This window comes from Oryctolagus cuniculus, chromosome 12 (assembly GCF_051225735.1).
Source record: "Oryctolagus cuniculus isolate XC-2025 breed Fujian yellow rabbit chromosome 12, ASM5122573v1, whole genome shotgun sequence".
Classification (NCBI taxonomy): Eukaryota; Metazoa; Chordata; class Mammalia; order Lagomorpha; family Leporidae; genus Oryctolagus; species Oryctolagus cuniculus.
Genome location: NC_142878.1, coordinates 98,770,131 through 98,794,376, shown reverse-complemented (window position 1 = coordinate 98,794,376; position 24,246 = coordinate 98,770,131). Strand labels below are relative to the sequence as shown.

General features: G+C 45.4%; 1 protein-coding gene across 30 annotated transcripts in view; it reads right to left on the bottom strand.

The window, feature by feature from the left end:
* LOC103346732 (NBPF family member NBPF4) overlaps window positions 1–24,246 on the bottom strand; it is a 255,956-nt gene that overhangs the window by 118,221 nt on the left and 113,489 nt on the right. Inside the window, exon 1 of one of the 30 annotated variants that reach the window (XM_089310696.1) lies at window positions 15,997–16,283. The exons of the other annotated variants lie outside the window; for them this stretch is intronic. The gene's annotated coding sequence lies outside the window, so the exon portion shown is untranslated. Of the gene's footprint in view, window positions 1–15,996; window positions 16,284–24,246 lie in introns of those variants that run through there. 30 annotated transcript variants of the gene reach the window in all.

The window sequence follows — 24,246 nt, the reverse complement described above, 5'->3', positions numbered from 1 at the left end:
TGCTGGGAGGAGGACTTGTGGTGGAGGAGGCAGGACTTGAATCTGTTCACACCATCATCCCAGGACTGCACAGAAGCACAGAGACTAGGAGGTGGGCTCAGCAGAGCACCTGGAACAGTGCCCCAGGGGACTGTTCTGGAAATGTATCAAAAACCCACCTTTATTGATGGTTGACTTATGTATTGCAAGCCACGTAGGGGAGGGGGGAGGTATCTTGCCTGAGCAGCTGACAGGACACAGAGGAAAGGATTGGTCACAGCCTGTGTGGTCACTGTCACAGATTCTGGGGCCGACAAGGAAGGGGCACGGTGCGTTTCAAGCACATAGGACAAGCAGGTAGACAAGGGGGCTTCCTTTAAGGGATGTGGAGGCACCAGGATGGGTGGGCGCCTGGGTGAAGGCTCTCAGCAGCAAACAGTTCTCAGGCTAGGCACCCAGACCCTGTCACTTCAGGTCAGGGTCACTTCAGGCAACAGCTGCTGAGGGCAGAGCCCACCTACTCCCGGGCAGCACAGCCCTTCTCAGAACAGTCCTCACTAAGCTCTAGCAAAGGGTGATGACTTCTGCCCAGGAAAGGCAGCAGATGGCAAGTCCAGCCCCCCCACCCCACACACACACAAGGAGGGTCCTGCTGGCCTTTTCTGCCTTGGAGACAAGGCAACAGACACTCACCCAATTAGAAGATCTAGGGCCTCAGGGTCTGACTCCTTTAAGTTCAGTCATGTTAGGGCTCCTATGCTGCCTCCAAGGGCCACTGCAGAAAGGCCAGCAACTGGACTCATACCATCCCCTCTCCTTTCCCAGCCATGAGACTCACACACTCTAGAAATGCCTAAAGATGCTGAAGAACTGGAGCAAATATCAGAGCAATAGCAAGGTAAGGAGGAGGTTGAGGGTCCCCTTATGACAACTTCCTGCACGGTTGGTGCAAGCAGTGCCTATTTCCAAGGCAGCGCGCTGCCTGATTCTCAGATGGCTGGAGGTAAGTGTTCTCACCCTAAAGTCTTCCTGTCCATCCACTGCAGGGTCATCTTCTAGGGAGGGAAACTGATGTCACTATTCGGGTCACCACTAGGTCCAGGGTTGGGAGGCATCTTGGTGCTCCAAAAGGGTGAATCTACTGGGAATGAAGCCCATGCCTCCCGGGAACTGTGGGTGATGAGGCCAGAGTCCAGGCAGAGCCAGCCTCTCCCAAGACACCACGGAGCCCAGGGCTTCAATGTACCAAGCACCTCAGGCTGTTCTCCACCCCATCCTGTTCCATCCCTGGGGCCTTGTCTCACCCAAGCCTCTCCTTTCCTGTAGCTGTGTCACAAAACAGACATGGGGATCACTGCCCAGGTGTGGGGGAAGAAGTCAACACTGCTGCTAGACATGAACAAGATAAAGACCGAGAGTCCAGGAAAATACCAGGTACGGGCCCTCTACCTGCTCTCACACAGGTAGCACTAACAACCAGACACTGTCACAGCCAAAGTCTCCCACCTGTTGTAAAGTGCAGCCCAAGGGATGGCCAGTACTTCTAGGGCCTCCTCACCGACTTGCCTTCCTTTCTCTGGAACCTCCTCCAGCCCCTTTTCAGACTCTCCCAGACTTGGCTAGCCCTGGGTACTCACACTCCATGACAGAAAGCCTGCCTCTCTCACTGATGGGTTGTTCTGTGAACCTTGGCCCAGCACAGACACCAGGCCCAAGAACAGATTCCTCCTACCTCAAGGCTACAGTCATATGTGGAAGAGGGGTTGGAGGGGCCATGGGATAGGCTAGTGCCCTGGAGATAAAGGGACTCCTCAGAGAGGTTAGGGGTCTTGGGAGAGTTGTGGGAGTCCTGGAAAGGATCAAGGGTCTGGAAGATGTGGGTAACACCATATACCCAAAGCTCTCCTAGCACAAAGATCAGCATTCATCATGTTCTCAGAAGCTATGGGGTACCAAGCCCCAAGCTGGGGCAGTTGGGACCACGGCATTCACTAATAGAGAATGAGAGCAGCAAGCAAAGCAATGCTGCCCAAAGCAAGGAGCTCTGGGAGACCTGTGTGGATCTGGGGAAGAGACTTTCTGTCTGGACATCAGGACAAGGGACTCCTGGGTGCCAGCATGGAAGCAGAGACCTAGAGTGTGACATGGACGTGGTGGTGGGAAGAGTGCAGGGACAGAAGGAGGGGTCCTGGGGTAGGCAGGTGGGAAGGAGCCTCAGAGTGTTAGTTAGGATGATGTAGAATGGAAACCCCCGAGGTGAGGGTAGAGGCCAGGCCTAGAGAGACAGGGCTATCCTTGTGGTATTTTTTTTTGACAGGCAAAGTTAGACAGTGAGAAAGAGAGACAGAGAGAAAGGTCTTCCATCTGTTGGTTTACTCCCCAAATGGCTGCTACGGCCAGCGCATTGCACCGATCTGGAGCCAGGAGCCAGGTGCTTCCTCCTGGTCTCCCATGCGGGTGCAGGGCCCAAGCACTTGGGCCATCCTCCACAGCCTTCCCAGGCCACAGCAGGGAGCTGGACTGGAAGAAGAGCAACTGGCACAGAACCGGTGCCCCAACCGGGACTAGAACCTGGAGTGCCGGCGCCGCAGGTGAAGGATTAGCCTAGTGAGCCACAGCGCCGGCCTATCCTTGTACTTTAACAGGTGGCCTGGAGAGCAGAGCTTGGAGAGATGAGGTCATGGGAAATCTCAGCCACCTGGAGGTTGTGAGAAGGGCCAGAGTGCAGAGTGAGGGGTCGATGCCGACCAAGAGCTAGCTGGGAGCAAAATCAGGTTGGACTACGATATGCATGGAATGAATTGAGGGTGGGGGCCATCCAAATTATGCCCTATTTTACTATTTGTGATCTCATATTTCTGCCTTTTTTACTTTTTATTTTGACTATGCCAATGTATCTCAACAATCAGGAATGAATAGTGTACCAAACCAAAAAATTCCATCCTCACAGTTCCCACAGGTATCTGAAGCAGTCTCCCGTCCCGCCTCACACGGCCACTCCCCCAGTGGAAAATAACTTAAAACAAAGCCAAATGCATTTGTAGATATCTCAGTGTGCATTAGTAATTTAGAATTGTTTGTTAAACACGAGCATCACCACCCTTCAAATATTGCTGGAAGTCTACAATATCGTCAGTATTCATATCTACCTAACTGCCTTCCAGTCTCTAACTATATTCCATCAGAATGTGGAGCTTCTCTGTAGAGGAGCTAGTATTAAACACGTAAAGTAAAAACTTTCAAAAATGCTTTAAATAATGACAATTACCATTGTGCCACTAAAAAGGCCACACTGATCAGGAAAGGAGCAGCCTGGACTCGAACCGGAGCCCATACGGGAGGCCCGTCCTTCAGGCAGCGGCTTTACTCGCTACTCTACAGTGCCAGCATCAGGAGAAAATATTTACAAAACTTACAGCTAATGAAGGACTTGTTCCCAATTATACACTGAACACTTAAAATTTAATCCAGAGGGGCCGGCACTGTAGCTCAGTAGGCTAAGCCTCTGCCTATAGCGCCAGCATCCCCAATTGGCACTGGCTGCTCCTCTTCCAATCCAGCTCTCTGCTATGGCCTGGGAAAGCAGTAGAAGATGGCCCAAGTGCTTGAGCCCCTGCACCCATGTGGGAGACCCGGAAGAAGCTCCTGGCTCCTGGCTTCGGATCAACTTAGTTCTGGCCATTGCAGCCATTTGTGGAGTGAACCAATGGGTGGAAGATCTTTCTCTCTGTCTCTCCCCTTCTCTGTCTGTAACTCTACCTCTCACATAAATAAATGAAACCTAAAAATGTTTAATGAGCAAAAAGGTGACCCCTCCACCCCGCAACTGGCACAGTATATAATAGGACACTACCTCCAATAAGCACACAAAAATAGTATACTGAGTGTTAACAGCATGATGAAATACCACTGCAAGTCTATTTGCGTAAAATCAAACAGAACTGCTAATAGGAAATGTTGACAGGAATGTGGAGTAACAGGAACACGCATTTACTGAAGAAAGGAATTCAAAGCAGAACAGGAACTCTAAGATAATCTGGCAGTTTCTTACAAAAGTACACACACAGCATCAGACTCCAAATGTGTATCTCTATGTATTCAATTGACATGGAAAACAAGCACACATAAAAACCCCTTGCCATGCTCACTGTCTTATTCACAATCACTAAAAACTGTAAACTGGATGATCTTCATGAGGGATGAATATGCAAACTATACCAGATCCATAATGAGGAACAGGATTCAGTGAGAAAGAGGAACAAGCCATGAAGTCATGTGGTGACCGGGCTGAATTTCAGGTGCATTTTTCTAAGAGAAAGAATCCATACCTTAAACGCTACATGCTAAGATTCAACTCATAGGACATTCTGGGAAAAGGCCAAATAGAGATGGAGAACGCACGAATGAATGGTTGTCAGTGGCCACTGGAGTTCAAAGAGTTTGACTGCAAAGGGCCACACAGAGATCTTGTAAGGCAAAGGAGCTGCTACTTCAGTTGTTGGACTGGTGGTTAAGAGACACTCCCATGTGGGTTCAAACCACTGGTGTTTAGGAAACACTTTCAATGTGGGTTCAAACCATTGCTGGTTAGGAAACACCCATGTGGGTTCAAACCCTTGCATCTGTACTTTCCATACACTGCTCATGTAGACAAAAAATGCACCCAACTGTACATCTGAGTTTCATTTCATTATATGTAGATTTTACCCCAAAGCTCAACAAATATCTATGTTCCCTGAAGGTCTCACTGTTGATTGGCAGATGGTCAGATGGTCACAATAGGACTTCAGTGCTGCTCTCAGAGCTTGTTAGACCTCAGCAGCAAACCGGGAAAACCCTCTTTACTCTCTTTCCCAGGAGGCAAGTCCCATTTCCTGTGATTTTGGTGTATTCTGCCTATGGCACTCTTAAGTGTTCCAAATGAGATCCCTAGGCTATACTCCAGTCAGGAGGTCTTATGTCACAGAAATGCAATCAAAGCATGGGCGGGGGGACTCTCTAATGCAAAACTGAGATAAAAGGAATGGAGATCCAAGCGAGGGGCCTCCCTGGACCTGGCCACAAGTTGTAAGAAGTGGTGCCTTCCTCCTGGGCCTGCATCAACCCCATAGGCTTCGCAGTGTTGGAGGATGTTCCTCTAGCTAGGGACATATCAATTGACTTTGCCAGGATCATGAAAATTGAGTCTCAAACCTGCAGATCTCACCATATTTATCACTGCTCTAGTAGGGAGTCCATGAATCTGAATTTCACTCCTTAAGAAACCCAGTGCGCAGACCTTCCCTTTCAAACCCTTCCCTTGAGGGAGACAGCTGAGCGTATCTATAGTCAGTCCTGGGTCTTTGCAATCTACTGACTCACAGTCAGCCAACCTCCCCAATGCACTGAATTTATGGCTGCAAGGGGCCCTGGGCTGCAATCAAGGCAGTTTCATAACTTGTTGGTCCACATGGCTCTGGCTGGCCTTGCTAAGGTGCTTCTTCCTTGGGGGTCATGTTTTCAGAGTGCAAGGTTCAAGGCCTGCCATAGGTGTAGTGCCTGGACTGGCACAATGGCCTGCCAGGTCCTGACCTCTGGGCAGAATGTGTTACCCCTTCGTTCTGCCCTTCCACCCCAGTCAACCCGAGTGCAAGCTTAGGAGTCTCCCTGGGGTCACTGAAAATAGGCACGTGCTTGTACTCTTGAGGTCCAATGCCCAGTGGACCAGTACCAGAAGGCTGAGCCCAAGCCTAAGCCTGAGCTTCCCCAAGGCCTCTGGCAGGACACATCAGCCCCCAAGATGAGATCAGTTTTTACAGATGAAGCCAGTGTCTTTTTCAGGTGAAATGAGACCTTTCAGGTAAGCTTGACCCTGCCAGGGGATGCTTGGCCATGATGACCTTGGTTCTTGCGCTATCGCCAGAGCAAGAATGAAGTGGAAGCCCTTCTCTTCACGTACATGGATGAGGAACCTGCTTTCTGGGCCCAGGCACGCATTGTATGCTCGGTACATGCTGGTGATGTGGTTTCTTGCTGCCAGGCTGAATGATGGCCATATGCCTGGATGACTGCACCTTCCAACTGCTCCTGCTCCTTGTGCATCCAAGACAATCTTCTTATGGAGGGCCCCAAGCAGAAAGGGATGGCAGAGAGGCCCCTACTGTGAGTCGGAGCCCTCATTTCCCCATTAGCCAAGGTAGCTGTGTCTGTTGGTGACCAACCTCTTGAGTCCCGTACCCACAGTACTCAGGCCTTGTCCAGATGATTCTTATGGCCCTGCTGACCCTTCTGCCTCGCTTTTCTCCAATCAATGAACCCAATGCCAGAGCACATCCAGATGGTAGGGTTCCCCATTCTAGGTCCCTTTAGCCTGACTTCCAAACCCAGTCAATATCCATCCTCCACCCAGCTCCCACCCCTATCTCCATGGCAGCCACCTACAGACCAACTGTGGAGGCTCCATGTTGTCCCCCAACAGTACCTACTTCCCTCCTCTGTTCCTCTGTCCTGACCAAATGAGCTCACAGCTGCTATAGCGGGTGAATTCCATGCCTCCCCGTCCCACTGCTTTTCTGGGAGGCTCTTTCTCTGCCACTCCCTGGGAATGGCTCCTGTCTGCTAAACGATCCACAGTGTTACTGATGTGAAGGTGGAGATGGAGCACACAGGGCTGCTGCACCTGAGGACTGGCCAGGGAATGTAGGTCTTCCTCCTCACAGCAGGTTGGGGACCATCTGTCCTGTCAGCCTCACTGCTGCTGGTGCTGAGAGTGGGTATGGAGGACAACAGGTTTTGGTATCTGAGGCCGCGAGTGCAGGTCCTCCTCCTTATGTCAGGTTGAGGACTATCTGAACTGCGGGCCTCACTACTGCTGGTGTTGAGACTGGAAACAGAGGTAATGGGGTTCTTGTACCTGAGGACTGGCCAGGAAGTATGGATCTTCATCATACCAGGTGAGGAACTGTCTTGTGGGCCCCGTGGCAGGCATTTAGCCCTGATGACGGGTCACCTTCAGGCAGCACTGGGGACATGGCACTGGCTTGCAGACTGGGCGTCGGGAGGCTGCTTTATGGCTCAGCTGAAAGCCCAGCTCCACAAGGTAGTTTTGAGCCTCAGCATACTGAGCAGATCCTAGAGGCTCCCCTTTAGTGAGCTCAGTTCTTGCTGCTCCACTGAAGCCCTCCTGGGGACAAGCAGCCATCCTCCTCCTCACGACCCAGCTGGAAGACAAGGACGGACAGGTATTGCTGACCTTCAGCAACTTTGGAAGGGCCTAGGAACCCCATGTCAGTTTCGTTTCCTCCTTGTGTACTGCAAGCCTTTGGCTGGGATTTCCCCCAGCTCAGAGCAGGGGACAAGCGGCCATCCTCTTCCTCACAGACCAGCTGGAAGACAAGGCCTGGCAGGTATTTCTGACTTTCAGCATTTTGGGAAGGACCTAGGATACCCATGTCAGTTTCATTTTCTGCATCTCTGCTGTAAGCCTTTGGCTGGTATTTTCTCCAGCACTGCATGGGGGGGGTGGGGAGCGCTGCCCTGTTCTTTAAGGCCCTCCTGAGACACCAGGTGCTCCACAGCTTCATGGATTTCCTGGTTCTCGGGAGAACTCAAGAGACTGAAAAGTGTGATGTCACTTGGTTTGGGCTCTTTCTGCTCCATGCTGAGCCACTTGTGGCCCAATGCGTCTGCCACTGTGGGCCTCTCAGCAGGGTCAAAAGTCATTAGCCAATGCAGCATCTCTGAAGGTTCCCTCTTATATAGGAGGGGATTAGGTTAAGAGCAGGCCAGGATGGCTTCCTTCAGATGCACAAAGCTCTCCCCTTCAAAGGGCAGCCACCCTGTCGCTATGGTGTACAGGCCCAGGCTCCACACATCGGCTTTATACCCATCAAACTCCTTATCTAGGAACTCTTCTGGGGCGTAATATTCAAGGGTCCCACACAATGACTTTAGTCGTTGGCCTTCAGTCAGTTTTAGTCAATTAGCTTAATAGGTATTTTATAGTCCAGAAGGAGATTTTCCAATTTTAAGTCTCTCTGAACAATGTTCTGCATATGGCAGTACTCCACTGCTGCTAATGTCTGAATGGAATACCAACATGCTTCTCCTTCCTGAAAGAGGCTGCACACTACCACATACTTTTCAAGACAGGCTCTATCTGCTGTGTAGTCTACCTGTGACAGCTTTATAATGTTAGGGTGATGCAGAGAATGCAAAATTTCTGCTTCTACCCATGCTTGCGGAACTCAGAAGAATCCCTGCCACCTCTGGCAATGATCTTCACAGCCCCCTTGGTTCTGCTCTCCAGATGGAGGGCCAGCTTCACCTCGACAAAGCTGCCCTTTCCAATGATCCTGAGGACCTCATATCCACGGAACACCTCCTTCTCAGTGTGGGAGGATCTGACGCCTTTCATCGTCAGGGTATCTCTTGAACCTAGTGTACTGGGCACTAGGAACACTAGCTAGTCACCTACAGTAGCTACGCTAACATGATACTCCAATGAGAGTGCAACAGATAAATCCAATGGAGAGCAACAGATAGGTGGTGCTGGGACAGTGGGGATCAGCAATTTTGCAGAGGAAGCTTTGGGAGATGTTGTTTACTGCAGTCTGTCTGAAGGTGGGACAAAACAGAAACAAGATGAGTTTGGTGCTTTGGAAAATGTGAAATTTGACTGTGTACAATATCTATTCTCCTGTATCAGAAGTAACAGAAACAAAACAAAACCATGCAGAAAACCCAGGATTTCTCAACATATCTTGTAATGCACATGGTTGCTGATCAAGATGAAACTGAATAACCCTTCAGAACCAGATGAATGAATGAGGAGAGAAGCCTGAGGAATATAAAAAAATACTGAGGAGTAAAGCACAACCCCTCAGCGAGATAGCATGGAATAATTTAATCCAGTGCAGTTCTCTTAAATTAGTGGCTGATGTAAGACTTGACATAGCAATTGTTAGGAGTATGTATGGAAAAATATGCTACTTGCAAATCTGTTACTGGGCAATCTGACCCCTAACTCTGTCATGATTGCAAATACATACAGTATGCATCCTAAACAATACATGGATCTTTTTCACAATACTCTGTGATTTTTTACACTAGGCTCTAGTATTGAGAATTTATGAAATTATCTGTGGTAAAAAATACGAATACATATCACATGACTCAAGGACAACATTGTTATCTTAAGCCTTATAGAAAACTGTAGCTTGCTGACATCCATCTCTGGATTGGAGTAAATATGTAATGATTTTTGCATCGGAAATAACTGGAGCTCTGTCTCCCTCTCTTATGCTCTCCTTCTGCCTCTTTTCCTTCTTCGTCCCTTCCATCCAGTCTGTCGGGTTTCCCCCAATACACTCTTTCCCTTACTCTGGTGTTTGGTGTGTTATGTGGTGGCCTTACACTGGTGCCATGACTCAGATCCCGGCTCCCACAGTGACTTTGCTCTCCCTTTGGGTATCTCTGAGCTGCTCTGGGGTCCTGGATTTCTGCCAGCCACAAAACACACCCCCAGAACTCCTTCCACGACACTGAAAGCTCCATGATCTCCATCCAAACACCAGACTTCCAAATTCTGAGCTAAGATGCAGAACCAGAAATTCTCACAATGACTTTTACTTCAAGTTGTGGTTCTACTCTCGTCTGCGTTCGTCTGGAAGTCCTAGTACTGGGTGCCAGCCACAACTCCCAAAGGCTTTTAGTCTCTACGGACGCTGTGTCCGGGCAACAGTGGGTGTGGGTGACGACTCAACCTCCTGTTTCCCTTCTACAGGCTAAGCCCTGGGCTCCAGTGGGCACTTGGGTGACGACCCTGCCCTCTGCTCCCATATCTTTATAAATGGGACTAAACAGCACTACCAATCTTAATGATGTTTTGTTTATCCTATAGTTTTTATAAAGCCTCACAAATTCTGACAATAAATCTGTGTGACTAGGTCATCACGGGTGGTTATCTCCTCCTTCCAAAATTCTCTTCCAAAATCATTAGTACCTTTTAAGATTCAATGATTATCGTAATTTGTTTACAAGTCTCAACCTTGTTTCTCCTAAGAAGGTCACTTCCAACACATCTGGTGTTAGTAAAATGTATGTATGTATGTTAGTAAAATGTATGACCATTTATTCCTTATCAATTTTATTTCTTATTAGACTAAGCAATAGAAGCAAGAATTAGAAAACTTTGACCAAACTGCAGAAGAGGATTTTATTCTGATAGCTCTCATTCACACAGATCACCTTCTCCATAAAGTCATCCTAATCAATGTCTCATTTTTGTGTACCCTTGATCTGCTTAAGTGTCTTTGCAGATATACTTGCTGTATTTTCCAAACACCAAATACAAATAAGACTTTTTGGTTATAAACTTTTGAGTGTAAATGAGTGAGTGAGTGTGTGTGCGTGAAGAGCACCTCTCTAACAAATATGATGCATTTAACTTACAAAAGGCATTACTGGGGCAAGTGTAGTAGTGTAGTGGGCTAACCCACCACCTGCAGTACCAACGTCCCATATGGGCAACAGTTCATGTCCTGGCTGCACCTCTTCCAATCCAGCTCTCTGCTACGCCCAGGAAAAGCACTGAAAGATGGCCCAAGTGCTTAGGCCCCTGCACCCATGTGGGAGACCCCAAGGAGGCTCCTGGCACCTGGCTTCCAATCAGCTCAGCTCTGTCTGTTGCAGCCACTGGGGGAGTGACCGAGAAGATGGAAGACTTTCTCTGTCTCTTCCTCTCTCTGTTACTCTTATCTCTCAAATAAATACCAATCTTGAAAAAGAAATTATTTACATATTTGAAGTTGAAAATTTGCACATGTTTGCATTTTTATCTATATACTTTTTCTCCATTCTACTACAGGATAATTACCATCTGTGTAAATTAAATTGAAATAACTAAATTTGTAGAAAAGAAAAATATGCAACATTCTAATGTATGTCTTACTATTAAAACATTACAATCATAGCTACATAATATAGTAAAAATAGCTGTAATTTAGTAGGAATAATTAAGTTTTTCACGGATAATTTTATTTTTGATTTCTCAAAGCACTTTTCCATAAAATGATTGGGCAAAAGTAAAACATAGTTCAAAATTTTGTTAATTTTTTAATATTTATTTATTTATTTATTTAAAGTCAGAGTTACACAGAGAGAGAAGCAGAGGCAGAGAGAGAGAGAGAGAGAGTGGGGGTATTCCATCTGCTGGATCATTCCCCAGTTGGCCACAACAGCCAGAGCTGCGCCGATCCAAAGCCTGGAGCCAGCAGATTCCTCCGGGTCTTCCACACAGGTGCAGGGGCCCAAGGACTTGGGCCATCTTCTACTGCTTTCATAGGCCTTAGCAGGGAGCTGGATCGGAAGTGGAGCAGCCAGGCTTGAACCAGCACCCACATGGGATGCCAGCACTGCAGGCAGCGGCTTTACCTATTACACCACAGCGTTGGAAGCCCTCAAATTTTAGTTATCTAAACACAAAAGCTCTCACCATAAAGAACAAAGAACTGCTGAGGTGGATTTTAAGGTGAATGTCTGGGACTGTATTGATGAGAAAAATCAAGGAAGACTTCCTCCAATGATAATAAACCAATAACATATAAAGAAATGGAATGTGCATGTCAGTAACTCCTCAGATGTTTATTTCTGAGAAGGAAAAGGAAGTTATTGCAAAGATGACCAAACAATCCGGAAAAGAAGACAACAGATACACCTGTCAACTTCTTTATGTAATCGTCCTTGTGAAAACAGGGATTTCCTTTATCTGAAGAAAGGCATGATGTTAGCAGATAAGCATAAGATTACAAATTAGACTTTGTGGCGCTCGAGCTGTGTGATACAGTGAGTTAAGCCACTATCTGGAGTGCCGGCATCCCAGCTGGGCGGTGGTTCGAGTCCCAGCTGCTCCACTTCTGATCCGGCTCACTGCTAATCCATCTAGGAGGGCGACAGAAGATGTGCACAAGTTCTTGGATCTCTGCACCCATGTGGCACACCCACATGAAGCTCCTGGCTTTTGGCTTCAGCCTGGCCCATCCCTGGCCACTGGAGCAATTTAGGGAGTGAACCAGCTGATGGAAAGCTTCTCTTTCTGCTTCTCCCTCTCTGTAACTTCACCTTTCAAATAAGTAGATAAAACTTCTAAAACATTCAACTGTGTGCCATTGATTATAAATACACTACTAATCAGGAAATTGAAGGAGCTTATAATTTAACCAGAAATACAATGCCAACCTGGTGTCACCTGAGGTTAGCTACAAAGATTATTTCTTAGTTTGAATCCTTACTTAAGGTATACTAAGCTGATCTTCTGTATATTAAGATAATCGAAAATGAATCTTGATGTGAATGGAAGGGGAGAGGGAGTGGGAAAGGGGAGGGTTGTGGGTGGGAGGGACGGTATGGGGGGGGAAGCCATTGTAATCCATGAGTCGTACTTTGGAAATTTATATTCATTAAATAAAGGATAAAAAAAATAAAAAATAAAAAATAAAAAAAAGATTATTTCCTAGTTTGAACAAACAAAAGTCATGACTTTTATAATAAACAGGCTCTAAACTTAGAACATTCCACCCCTTCAACTGGATAAAGTTGAAAATAGGTATTTTATTAAAAATGAGCACAGAAAAAAAAATCTGATGACATGAGGGTTTCATTCACGTGTATGTTGACTCATAAAAAGTCTATGCTTCTAAACTTTTTATAAGAAATCATTTTAGGCCGGTGCTGCGGCTCACTAGGCTAATCCTCCGCCTAGCGGTGCTGGCACACCGGGTTCTAGTCCCGGTTGGGGCACCGGATTCTGTCCCGGTTGCCCCTCTTCCAGGCCAGCCCTCTGCTGTGGCCAGGGAGTGCAGTGGAGGATGGCCCAGGTGCTTGGGCCCTGCACCCCATGGGAGACCAGGAAAAGCACCTGGCTCCTGGCTCCTGCCATCGGATCAGCGCGGTGCGCCGGCCGCAGCGCGCTGGCCGCGGCAGCCATTGGAGGGTGAACCAACGGCAAAAGGAAGACCTTTCTCTCTGTCTCTCTCTCTCACTGTCCACTCTGCCTGTCAAAAAAAAAAAAAAAAAAAAAAGAAAAAAAGAAAAGAAATCATTTTAGACTTGAAGAGTCGCACAAGGAGTACAACCAAACTAAGACTTCATAACATTTCCAGAGCCTCACAGCCTAGACAGTGGTTCAAATAAGAATGCTGAACTCACTACCTATGCTTTTTCAATCCCAGAAAGTTGAAGACATTTCCCAAGGTCATAGAAAGACAGCATGTAATAAAACAAAACACGCAAACCTAATGACACTTTACTGATTCTGGCCAGCAGTAGTTGGGACATGAACTGGTGTTCACATGGGATGCCCGTGCTGCAGGTGGAGGCTTAGCCTACTACACCACAGTGCCAGACCTGGAATTAGGTTTTGATTACTTTCCTTAGTACAGTCTGTCATTCTGTGACCTTGGGAAAATGTTTTGGACTTTTTGGGATTGAAAAGCATGGGTAGTGAGTTCAAGCTTTCTTATTTCAAACACTTTCTAGGCTGTGAGGCTTTGGAAACCTGATGAATGCAACAATACATCAAAAAGGTATCATATATGTATACATACACAACATGTAATATGATGAGTGGGTTTTATCAGAGTCACGCAAGTGTGGTTCAACATCTATAAAAATCAATGAAATCACATCAGCAGAATGAACAACATAAAACAAATGAACATCTCCATGGGTGCAGAGAATGCTTCCACCACAAGATTCAACATCGCTTCATGAAAAAAAAAAAAAAAAAACTGAACAAGGTACAGAGGAAACACAGCTCAAAATTCAAAGCTATATGATAAAACAATAGCCAATATCATACTGAATGGGAAAAAGCTGAAAACATTTCCCCTGATTTTTGGAACAAGATAAGAACTCCACATAAACCGTTCTTAGTCAATATAGTATCTCAAGTACTCAAAAGAGTACTCAGGTAAAGTAAAGAAATAAAGGATGAAAACTGGGAAGGGGGAAGTCAAAATATGTTTTGTTCAGAAGACATGATTTTAGACAGAAAAACTTAAAACACTGCAGTAAAAATATGTTTGGAGTGATAAACCAATAAGTCACAGGATACAAAATCAATGTGCAAATAAGTTGCATTCTTACACACTAATAATGATCCTCTGTAAAGGTAAGTTTAAGATCTTTGTAAAAAGTAAGAATGGGAATAGGAGAGGGAAGAGGAAGAAGGGTGGGAATACGGGCGGGATGGAGAGTGGAATGGAAAGCATCACCACCTTCCTGAATCTGTATATATGAAATACATGACATTTGTATATTTTAAATAAAATAAAAAGTATGAAACAGGAAAAAAGAAACCTAAATTTACAATAGCTACCAAAATTCCATAGTTAGTAATGAATTTAACCAAATAAGTGAAAGATCACAATAAACTTATAAAGCACTGATGAAATAAATCATCAGACACATGAAAATGGAAAGACATCCCCTGCTCATCAATTAGAAGAATTAACATTAAAATGTTCATATTCCTTAGGAAATCTACAGACTCAATCCTATCAAAATACCAGTGACATTCTTTATACAGTCAGAAAAGAAATGCTAACATTCCTATGGAACTACAGAAGACCCAGAGCAGCCAAAGTGATCTTATACAAGAAACAATATACAAAGCTGGGTGCCTAACAATGCCTGATTTCACAAAGGCATAGTAAATAAAATAGGATGAAACTGGAATGAAGATGGATACCAAGATCAATGAAAACAGAGAAAAATACATAAATACAAACATACATATGTAACAGCTAACTGATTTTTGATGAGAATCCCATAGTCCTTTCAATAAGTGGTGCTGACAATACTGGATATACATATATAGAAGAATGAAATTAAACGTCTATGTTTCACCACACATAAAAATCAACTCAGGGGCTGGCACTGTGGTGTAATGGGTGAAGCCACTGCCTACAGTGCCAGCATCCCATATAGGTGCCAGTTTGAGTCCCAGCTGCTCCTCTTCCAGTCCAGCTCTCTGCTATGGCCTGGGATAGCAGAAGATGGCCCAAGTACTTGGGCCCCTGCACCCACGTGGGGGACCCAGAAGAAGCTCCTGGCTCCTGGCTCCAGATCAGCACAGCTCTGGCCATTGCAGCCATCTGGGGAGTGAACCAGCGGATGGAAGACCTCTCTCTCTGTAACTCTGTATTTCAAATAAATAGAATAAAATCTTTAAAACGAAAACTAAAAATAAAAAATAAAAATCAACTCAGATGGATCAAAGATATAATTCTGAGACCTGACAATACAAAACTGCTGGAATAAAACATAGGGAGACATCTCTTTTTTTAAAAAAAATTACTTGACAGATAGAGTTAGACAGTGAGCGAGACAGACAGAGAAAAAGATCTTCCTTCCGTTGGTTCAACCCCCAAATGCCCACTACGGCTGGCGCTCTGCTGTTCTGAAACCAGGAGCCAGGTGATTCCTCCTGGTCTCCCATGTGAGTGCAGGAACCAAGGACTTGGGCCATCCTCCACTGCCTTCCCAGGCCACAGCAGAGAGCTGGACTGGAAGAGGAGCAACCAGGACTAGAACCCGGCGCCCATATGGGATGCCGGCACTGGAGGCGGAGGGTCAACAGAGTGAGCCATTGCGCCGGCCCCGGAGATATCTCTTAAAAGAGGTAGAGGCAATGACTTTTTGGTAAAAACCCTAGAAGTTCAGGCAGCAAAATTAAAACTTGATGAATGGGACTACATCAAACGCTGAAGCTTCTGTACAGCAAAGAAAACAGTAATAGAGTGAACAACCAACCAATGGAAAGGGATAAAATACCTACAAACTACTTACCCAACAAAGGATTAATATTCAGAATATATCAGGAACTCAACAAACTCAAAATCAAGCATCTAATGCAGTTAAGAAATGGGCACAAGGGGCCTAAAAAGACAACTCTTTAAAGAAAAAACACAAATGGCCAACAAATAGATGAAAAAAAAACTATTACTAGCCATCAGAGAAATGAAAATAGGGGCTCACACTGTGGCATAGCAGGCGAAGCCTCTGCCTGCAGGGCCATCATCCCACGTGGGCACTGGTTCATGTCCTGGATGCTCTTCTTCTGATCCTGCGCTCTGCATATGGCCTGGAAAGCAGTGGAAAATGGCCAAAGTGCTTGGGTTCCTGCAACCACATGGGAGATCTGGAAGAAGCTCCTGGCTCCTGGTTTTGGATGGGCTCAGCTCTCGCCATTGCGGCCATCTGGGGAGTGAACCAGCAGATGGAAGACTTTTGTGTGCCTCCCTCTCTGTCTGTTAACTCTGCCTCTCAAAGAAATAAAAGCTCTTTAAAAAAAAAAGAAATGCAAATCAAAACCCCAAAGAGATATCACCTCATAATGCTAGAATGCCTATCGAAAAGAAAAAGTAAACAACTCTAGCAAGGATATGGAGAAAGGAGAACTCTCATATACTGAGCATGGGAATCTAAATGAGTACAACCACTGCAGCAAACACCGTGGGGATTTCTAAAAACTAAGAATGGAACTGCCATATGACTCAACAATCTCAGTACTCAGTATATCTCAAAAAGATATGAAATCATTGTATCGAAGAGATACCTGCTCCACCATGATTACTGCAGCACTGTTAACAATGGCCAAGATATGGAATCAACCAACGTATCCATCATCAGATGAAGAGATCAAGAATTTGTTGTGTACATACTAAATGGAATACTACTCAAGCATTTAAAAATGAAATCCTGACCTTTGCAGCAAAATGTATACAACTGGAGGATATCGTGTTAAGTGAAAAAGGCCAGGCACAGAAAGACAAATAACGTGTGCACCCCTTCACATAAGCAAGCTAAAACCCTGAATGTATAATGCATAATAAAGGATGGCAGGCACTGCGGGAGATGGAGGGAGTTTTGATGATGGGCACAAAATCAGAGTTAGACCAAAGGAATAAGTTCCTATTGTTACACAGCACAGTGAGGAGACTAGCTCACAATAACCTAGTAGGTATTACATGAACACACAGAAGAAATTCCAAGCCTTCAATCATAAAATATTGACAAAGAAAGGGAAATGTTGATTATCCCATTTTTCATCAGGACCCATTGCAGATATGCACCGAGACATCATACTGTAGCCCTTAAGTAGGTGAAATTATTGTTAATGTCAAAATTTTCAGAAAACAGAACCATACCATGAACCAGCACCACCAACACTGGGTCCATGCCCCATAGAAAGGAACTAAGTAGTTCATGTATCTGTAGTCTCATGTTTGAAGCACATTTTCAGCCATGAAGGAAAAAGCAGGGAGCACTCTGGTGTGGTCATCAACAATAATAATCGCTTGCCTCTTGCAACAGTAGACCAATAAAATCCACCTGCCAGGTGGCATGTGAGAGGAATCACCTCTCCAAACACCACCATGGGAGAAAAAGGAATGATGTGAGTTTTGTCTGCAAAACAGACATCCCTGGGGGACTTTCCAACTGAGTTGGATGGAATAGGAAAACCACAATCAGAAATCCAAAATGACAGGTATAAGATGTCCCCAGATCAGATATGCCTGGGAGAAGAAACTCATTCTGGTACCACAATAGGAAAATGTCCCCGCATCAGATATGCCCAGGAGTTCAAACTCATTTTGGAACCACAGTCTCCACTATGAGGGCAGGGATTCAGATAAAGCAGACGGCATTTTTGTCTCACTAAAAGGGAATAGTATCTTGGCATACAAAATTAGCTGAGAGTTCATCAGCTGAAGGGGTCAAGAGTTTGTTGTATATATACGGAATGGAATACTATCCAGCCACTTGAAAAGAATGAAACCCTGTCACTTGAAGCAAGATGTATGAAACTGAAAGTAAGTGAAAACAATCCAGACACAGAAAGACAAATACTGTACCCACTCCCTCACAAACACAAGCTAAAACAATCGGGGGCCAGTGCTGTGGCATGGTAGGTTAAGGCTCTGCCTGTGGTGCCAGAATCCCATGTGGGAACCCACCTGCTGTTCCTCTTCTGAACCAGCTCGCTGGTTATGGGTTGAGAAAGCAATGGAACATAGCCCTAGTGCTTGGGCCCCTACATCCACTTTGGGAGACCCAGAGAAAGATCCTGGCTCCTGGCTTTGAATTTGCTCTGCTGCAGTTATTGCAGCCATCTGGGTAGTGAATGAGCAGAAGGAAAACATCTCTCTGTCTCTCCCTCTCTCTATAGCTCAGCCTTTCAAATAAAAATAAATAAATCTTTAAAATGCACCAATCTGACTACATAATAATTAATAAAGGATGTAAGACGTTGGAGGGAAAATGCAAGGAGTTTGGATGATGGGTACCACATCAGAGGTATATCAAAGGAGTAACTTTCGAATGTTACACAGAATAATGGAGAGGATAGCTCACAATAACTGAGTATGTGTTGAATGAACATACAGAAGATATTCCAAGTCTTCAATCCTAAGTACTGACAAGTAAAGGGAAATATTGATCATCCCATTTTTAATCAGGACACATTGCAGACATGTACCAAAATGTCACACAGTAGCCCTTAAGTATGTACAAGTATTGTTAATTTCAAAATTTTCAAAAAAAATAACCTTCACGTGAACTAAAAACTCCATCACTGTGTATACACCAAATGGACAGGAACTAAGTATTTCAGATATTTTTGGTCCCATGTTTAATGCACCAGCGATGAAGTACTTAGAATCTGATGACATTTTCAGCCATGAACAAAGAAGCAAGGAGTAGTCTGGTGTAGGCTTACGTAACAGTAAGCACCTGCCATTTGCTACAGCAGGTCAACAAAATCCACTTGCCAGGTAGCATGTGAATAATCACCACTCCAAATGCAATCACGCGAGAAGCAGGAATGACAGTTTTGTCTGTACAGCAGGTGTTTCTGGGGGACTTCCACAACTGACTTGGATACAATAGGAAAGCTACAAGCTGAAATCCAAGTTGATAGGCCTATGAGGTCCCAAATCATATAAGCCTGGGAGGCTCCCCGATGAAAGCAAGGAGGTAGATAATATAAAGTACAGTTTTGCTACATTAAAAGGCAGTAGAGGCCGGTGCCGTGGCTCACTAGGCTAATCCTCTGCCTAGCGGCGCCGGCACACCGGGTTCTAGTCCCGGTCGGGGTGCCGGATTCTGTCCCGGTTGCCCCTCTTCCAGGCCAGCTCTCTGCTGTGGCCAGGGAGTGCAGTGGAGGATGGCCCAGGTGCTTGGGCCCTGCACCCCATGGGAGACCAGGAAAAGCACCTGGCTCCTGGCTCCTGCCATCGGATCAGCGCGGTGCGCCGGCCGCAGCGCGCCGGCCGCGGCGGCCATTGGAGGGTGAACCAACGGCAAAGGAAGACCTTTCTCTCTGTCTCTCTCTCTCACTATCCACTCTGCCTGTCAAAAAAAAAAAAAAAAAAGGCAGTAGAATTTTGGCAATCAAAATAGCTGAGTTGCTCAGTGAGGTTAGGCCAGTAGCACAGATATCAACAGTGACCCACCAAAGGAGGAACTCCAAAGTAAGGGTATAGAGTGTCCAGTTTGAGGCCACACAAAGGCCATTAGGAATTGGTGTTGTCCCAAGAATTGGTGGATATGTGAATTTCAAGATGGCCTTGAGTGAGGGTGGACTGCTCGACGACAAGTAGGACGATCACAAGTTCTGCCCCCTGAGACACATGACACTACCCCTGTATCTGGAAGGAGGTATCTGATGTGAGATGACCGATGGGGCTCTGCAAATAGACGAAGTGTCAGAGGCTGACATCCTCGTCAAGGACACAGACTCCTCAGGGTGTGGGTTTGTCTGGCCTCTGAAAATACCACTTCCATTTAACAAGAGATTCTCAGTGGCTGGAGGCCAGGGCCCAGCTCATGATGCTGAGGGAGGTAGTCCAAACTCTCTGTGAGTCAAACAGTAGTGTCACTACAAGCTCAAAGCTAACTTGAAGTCCTTTACCCATGGGACCCTCAGAACCAAAAACTAGCCGTAGAGTAATCCTTAGCTTTTTCCTTGGAAGTATGCCTGACCAAGGTGCATCCTTGTGGGTGGCTGGTGAGACAGATGAATCTTAGGGTTCTTTAGAGGTGAGGAAGTTGGTGTTATCAGAAACTGAAAATGTGCTGGGCTTCCCTGGTTGAAACTGAATCAGTGAGGAAAAGCAGATATATGTGGATTTGTTGAGGAATTTGAAATCCTTGTTCAAAATATAGACCAAAATTTGAGGTTGCAAGCTCTCATCTCACATGGAACTAAGGTCCACACCCACTTGGTCAAGAAGTCAGTTGCTGATGATTGAGGCCCATTTTTCCTCCTCCTCTTGATTATCAGTTGAAACGATGTCCTCAACATAGTGTCACAGGTGGATGCTAGGAGACAACTGAAGGCCAGCCAGATCCTGTTAACACAGACCACGAGCCCTGGAGGACCATACCGGCAGCCCACTGGAAGTCTCATAAAGGTGCACTGTTGGCCTTCAAATTAAGGGCTGGCACCACAACTCAATAGGGTTATCCTCCACCTGTGGGGCCGGCACCCTGGGTTTTAGTACTGGTCAGGGCGCCAGATTCTGTCCCGACTGCTCCTCTTCCAGTCCAGCTCCCTGCTGTGGCCCAGGAGTGCAGGGGTAGTCTGATAATATCAAGTAAAGCAAATTCAAAGGGAGGCATGACCTTCTTGAGGTGGTGGTAATCTGCAGGATGCCTCCATTCCTATCCTCCATCTTTGAGAAGGTCCTTGATGGGTGAGTTAATAGATGACTCAGTGTACTTCAGAGAATACTTATACTATGTCATGGACAGCTATGTCAATTCCCCACTTGTCCTGCCTGAGTGGCTATTGTAGGGTGTTATCAATATAGGGAGGTGTTGTGTTAAGTGTCCGGGCTCTACACAAGCATGCCACATCAGTACAAAAGACTTGGGATTGATCTAGGTGAAGAACAGAAGTCTTAGGCTGTCCATGCCAAGGAACAGAAATGATAGCTGAGAGGTGGGCAGAAGCAACACAAGGACTCATGGGAAGAGGTTGGGTCCCGTCTTAATGCTGACCATGGCAGTCGACCCAAGGGCATGTCCTCTTCATAGTCTGTCAATGAATATTGCGTGACTGATGCACTACACTGGGAAAGATCACAATGCCATAGGAGTTAGTGCCTGATGATTCGTAAGGGTCTATAATGTGACCCTAACACATGGTGGTTGTCACCCATAAAGATGCCTGGTGATGACTGCTTACCCCTAGTGTGCTCAAGAATCCCACCATTGTTGAATGTCTGGTGGTCTTCTCTCTGTCTAGAAGGGCCTCAGTGGTGTCCAGACCATCTGGAGAAACTCATGAGACTTGCCTGAAATGAGCCAGTAGGCAGCAGTGCAGCCTGCAAAGCCATTGACTTTGTTGTTGATGCTCAGAATAGGTCCCATTGTGTTCATAATGGATCAGAGGAAGTCAGAGAGCGCACCACATCTGATTACACAGCACTGGATTGCAGGGAGATGCTGAAGGAACCTCTGGCTGTGAACACTCTGCGTGTCTGCCTTGGTATTTCCCAGGGTGCTCATGGTTTGCGGAGCTTGATTAACTTCCGAAGTTGCCGTCAACAGGGCCAGAAGTTTTGCTTGGCACTGTTGTGCAACTGCTCTTGCAAATAACAATGGGAATGCTGATGTTGTGGCACAGCAGGTAAGGCTTCAGCTAACAATGCTTACATTTCATCTTGTAGTGCTGGGTCATGCCCCAGCTACTATGCTTTCAGTCCAGCTTCCTCTTAAGGTACATGGATAGATAATGGATGATGTCTGAAGAACTCAGGTCTATGCAACCCATGTAGGAGAAGAAGATACAGTTCCTCCTCCTGGCTTCATATTGGTTAATCTGTAGCTGTTGCAGCCATTTGGAGAGTGAGGTAGTGGGTTGGATGATATCTCTATGTCTCTCCCTCACTAATTTTTTTTCCAATAAAAATCATTAAAATATAACAATGGCCAAGGAACTATTCCAGAGTTGTTAAGATGTCATTTGGGTTCCCCACACCCCATATCAGAGTGCATGGATTTCAGTACAATCTTCTTGCAGTGCAGTTTCCTGCTAATGCACACTCTGATGGAGAGCAGGTATTACGTCAGTTATTTAGGTCTCTACCACCAATGGGAGAGAACTGGATAAAGTTCTTGGCTTCTGACTTTGTCCTAGCCTTTCCAGAATATTTGCAGGCTTTGGGGGGTGAGGCCAACAGATTGAAACATCTTTCTCTATCTCACACTGCCATTCTAATAATTAGAATATAAAGGCAACAATACATTGTATTTGGCATGGCAATTAAAGACATCATTTTGGTGCCAGCATCCCATTACAGAGTATCGAGGATCAATACCTGTCACACATTCAAATCCAGGTTCCTGCTTATGCACACCCTGGGAAACAACAGAGGATGGCTCAGATAGTTGGGCCTCTGCCACTCAAGTGGAGTGATTCAGCCAATGGGAAATCTGTTTTCTGTCTTTCAATGAAACATAATGAATAATGCCTAAGTAAGTGAATAAATAAATCCACTGGGGCCAAGGTAGCTTGTTTGGGACTGTCCTAGGGGCAGCTTTCCCATTCAGGGGTGGTGACTGCACATACTCGCTGAAGAATGCCTAACAGCCTCAGTAGTTCTCTTTTATTCTTAACTGTACACCGTCCATTGAAATAAAGAGGCTCCTGCTGTACTGTGGTGTTTGACATGCTCTGGACGCCCACTGCAGTAGAAAAAGGGACAGTTTATGTTCACCCTCTGTGCAAACATGGCGCCATCTGTTTGTGCTTCCCAGGCAAGTTGGACAGGATCTTGATGTAGTTCAGTGAAAGCTGCCAGCTGCCAACTCTGTTGCCCGGTGATTTATAGACTACTTCCTGTCAGGAACACAGCAAGGCTGCCCTTCTCAATGTGTCCCTGTCCAGTCTTTGAGCAGGCTTTGTGTCTCCATCCACAGCAAGGTGTGTACCTCTGTGTGGACTTCCCCGGTGTCTGAGATATGGCACTTCACCATCTGAGACAGTTGCAGAGAGGGCAGCTGCTTTCTTAACCATGTCCTGAGTGGTGCCTGGCAGCATGTGAGGGGCAGCCAGCAGTCATCTGGTGCATCCAGACTCACGACCCCACAGCACACAAGACTGCAGTACCCAGGTGGAGATACCAGTGTCTCCAATGATCCCATGAGACCATGTTACTTAGATGCTGCTGCCATCAACACTCAGCACACAACCTTGAGTATAGGCCTTCCCTTAAGAAGCCTCACTGTCTCACTGGGAGTCTGTCGGGGACACAGAAAGCAGTGATAAACCAATGGGTGAACCCATGCACTCTATTAGCAATGGCAGTCCACAAGTCTACCAGGCACTACTCTAGTTCCCATATGGCAATTGACAGAGAAATTTCCCACAGGTAAACTTTAAGCCTTTTTGACAAGCTCTTATATTTATAACATGAAATATTCCTCAACACAACTATTAACAACAACTGAATTCAACCACATTGTAGAATACATGATGTTATGCACAGAAAAATCTAAACACTCCACCAAAAAATGGTTCAAGATGAAAAACCAATTCAGTAAAGTTATAGGTTACAAAATCAACATACAAAAAACAATAGCTTTTTATATTCTAATAACCAATTTGCCAAAAATGAAATCTAAAAATTAATCCCATACACAAGAGGGACAAAAAGAAAATATTTAGGAATAAATGTAACCAATTAAATGAAAGATATCTACAATGAAAATTCTAAAATGTTGAAGAAATAAATCATCAAGGACTCCCAAAATGGAAAAATATAACTTGCTCATGGATTGGAAGAATTAGTATAATTAAAATACCTATAAAGCAACCTACAAATTACATGAAACTCCTATCAAACACCAATGACATTTTTTACAGAATGAGAAGATAATCCTAAATTCCCTAAGAAATCACAAAATATCAAGAATAGCCAAAACGATCCTGAGCAAAATAAAAAAAAATCAACTTGGAGGCGTCAGAATACCTGACTTCAAAGCTTACTACAAAGCTATACAAGCAAAGCAGCATGATAGTGGAAATTCATTAATTAATTAATCCAAACAGGTAGAGCCAATTGATTTTCCATTAAACTGCTCAAACTATACACTGGAAAAAAGTATAATCTATTCAATCAGTGGTGCTGGCAAAATTCGATGCATATATGTAGAACTGAATATTACAGAACTATAAAAAATAAAATCCTGTTATCAGCATCAAAATCGTAGCAACTG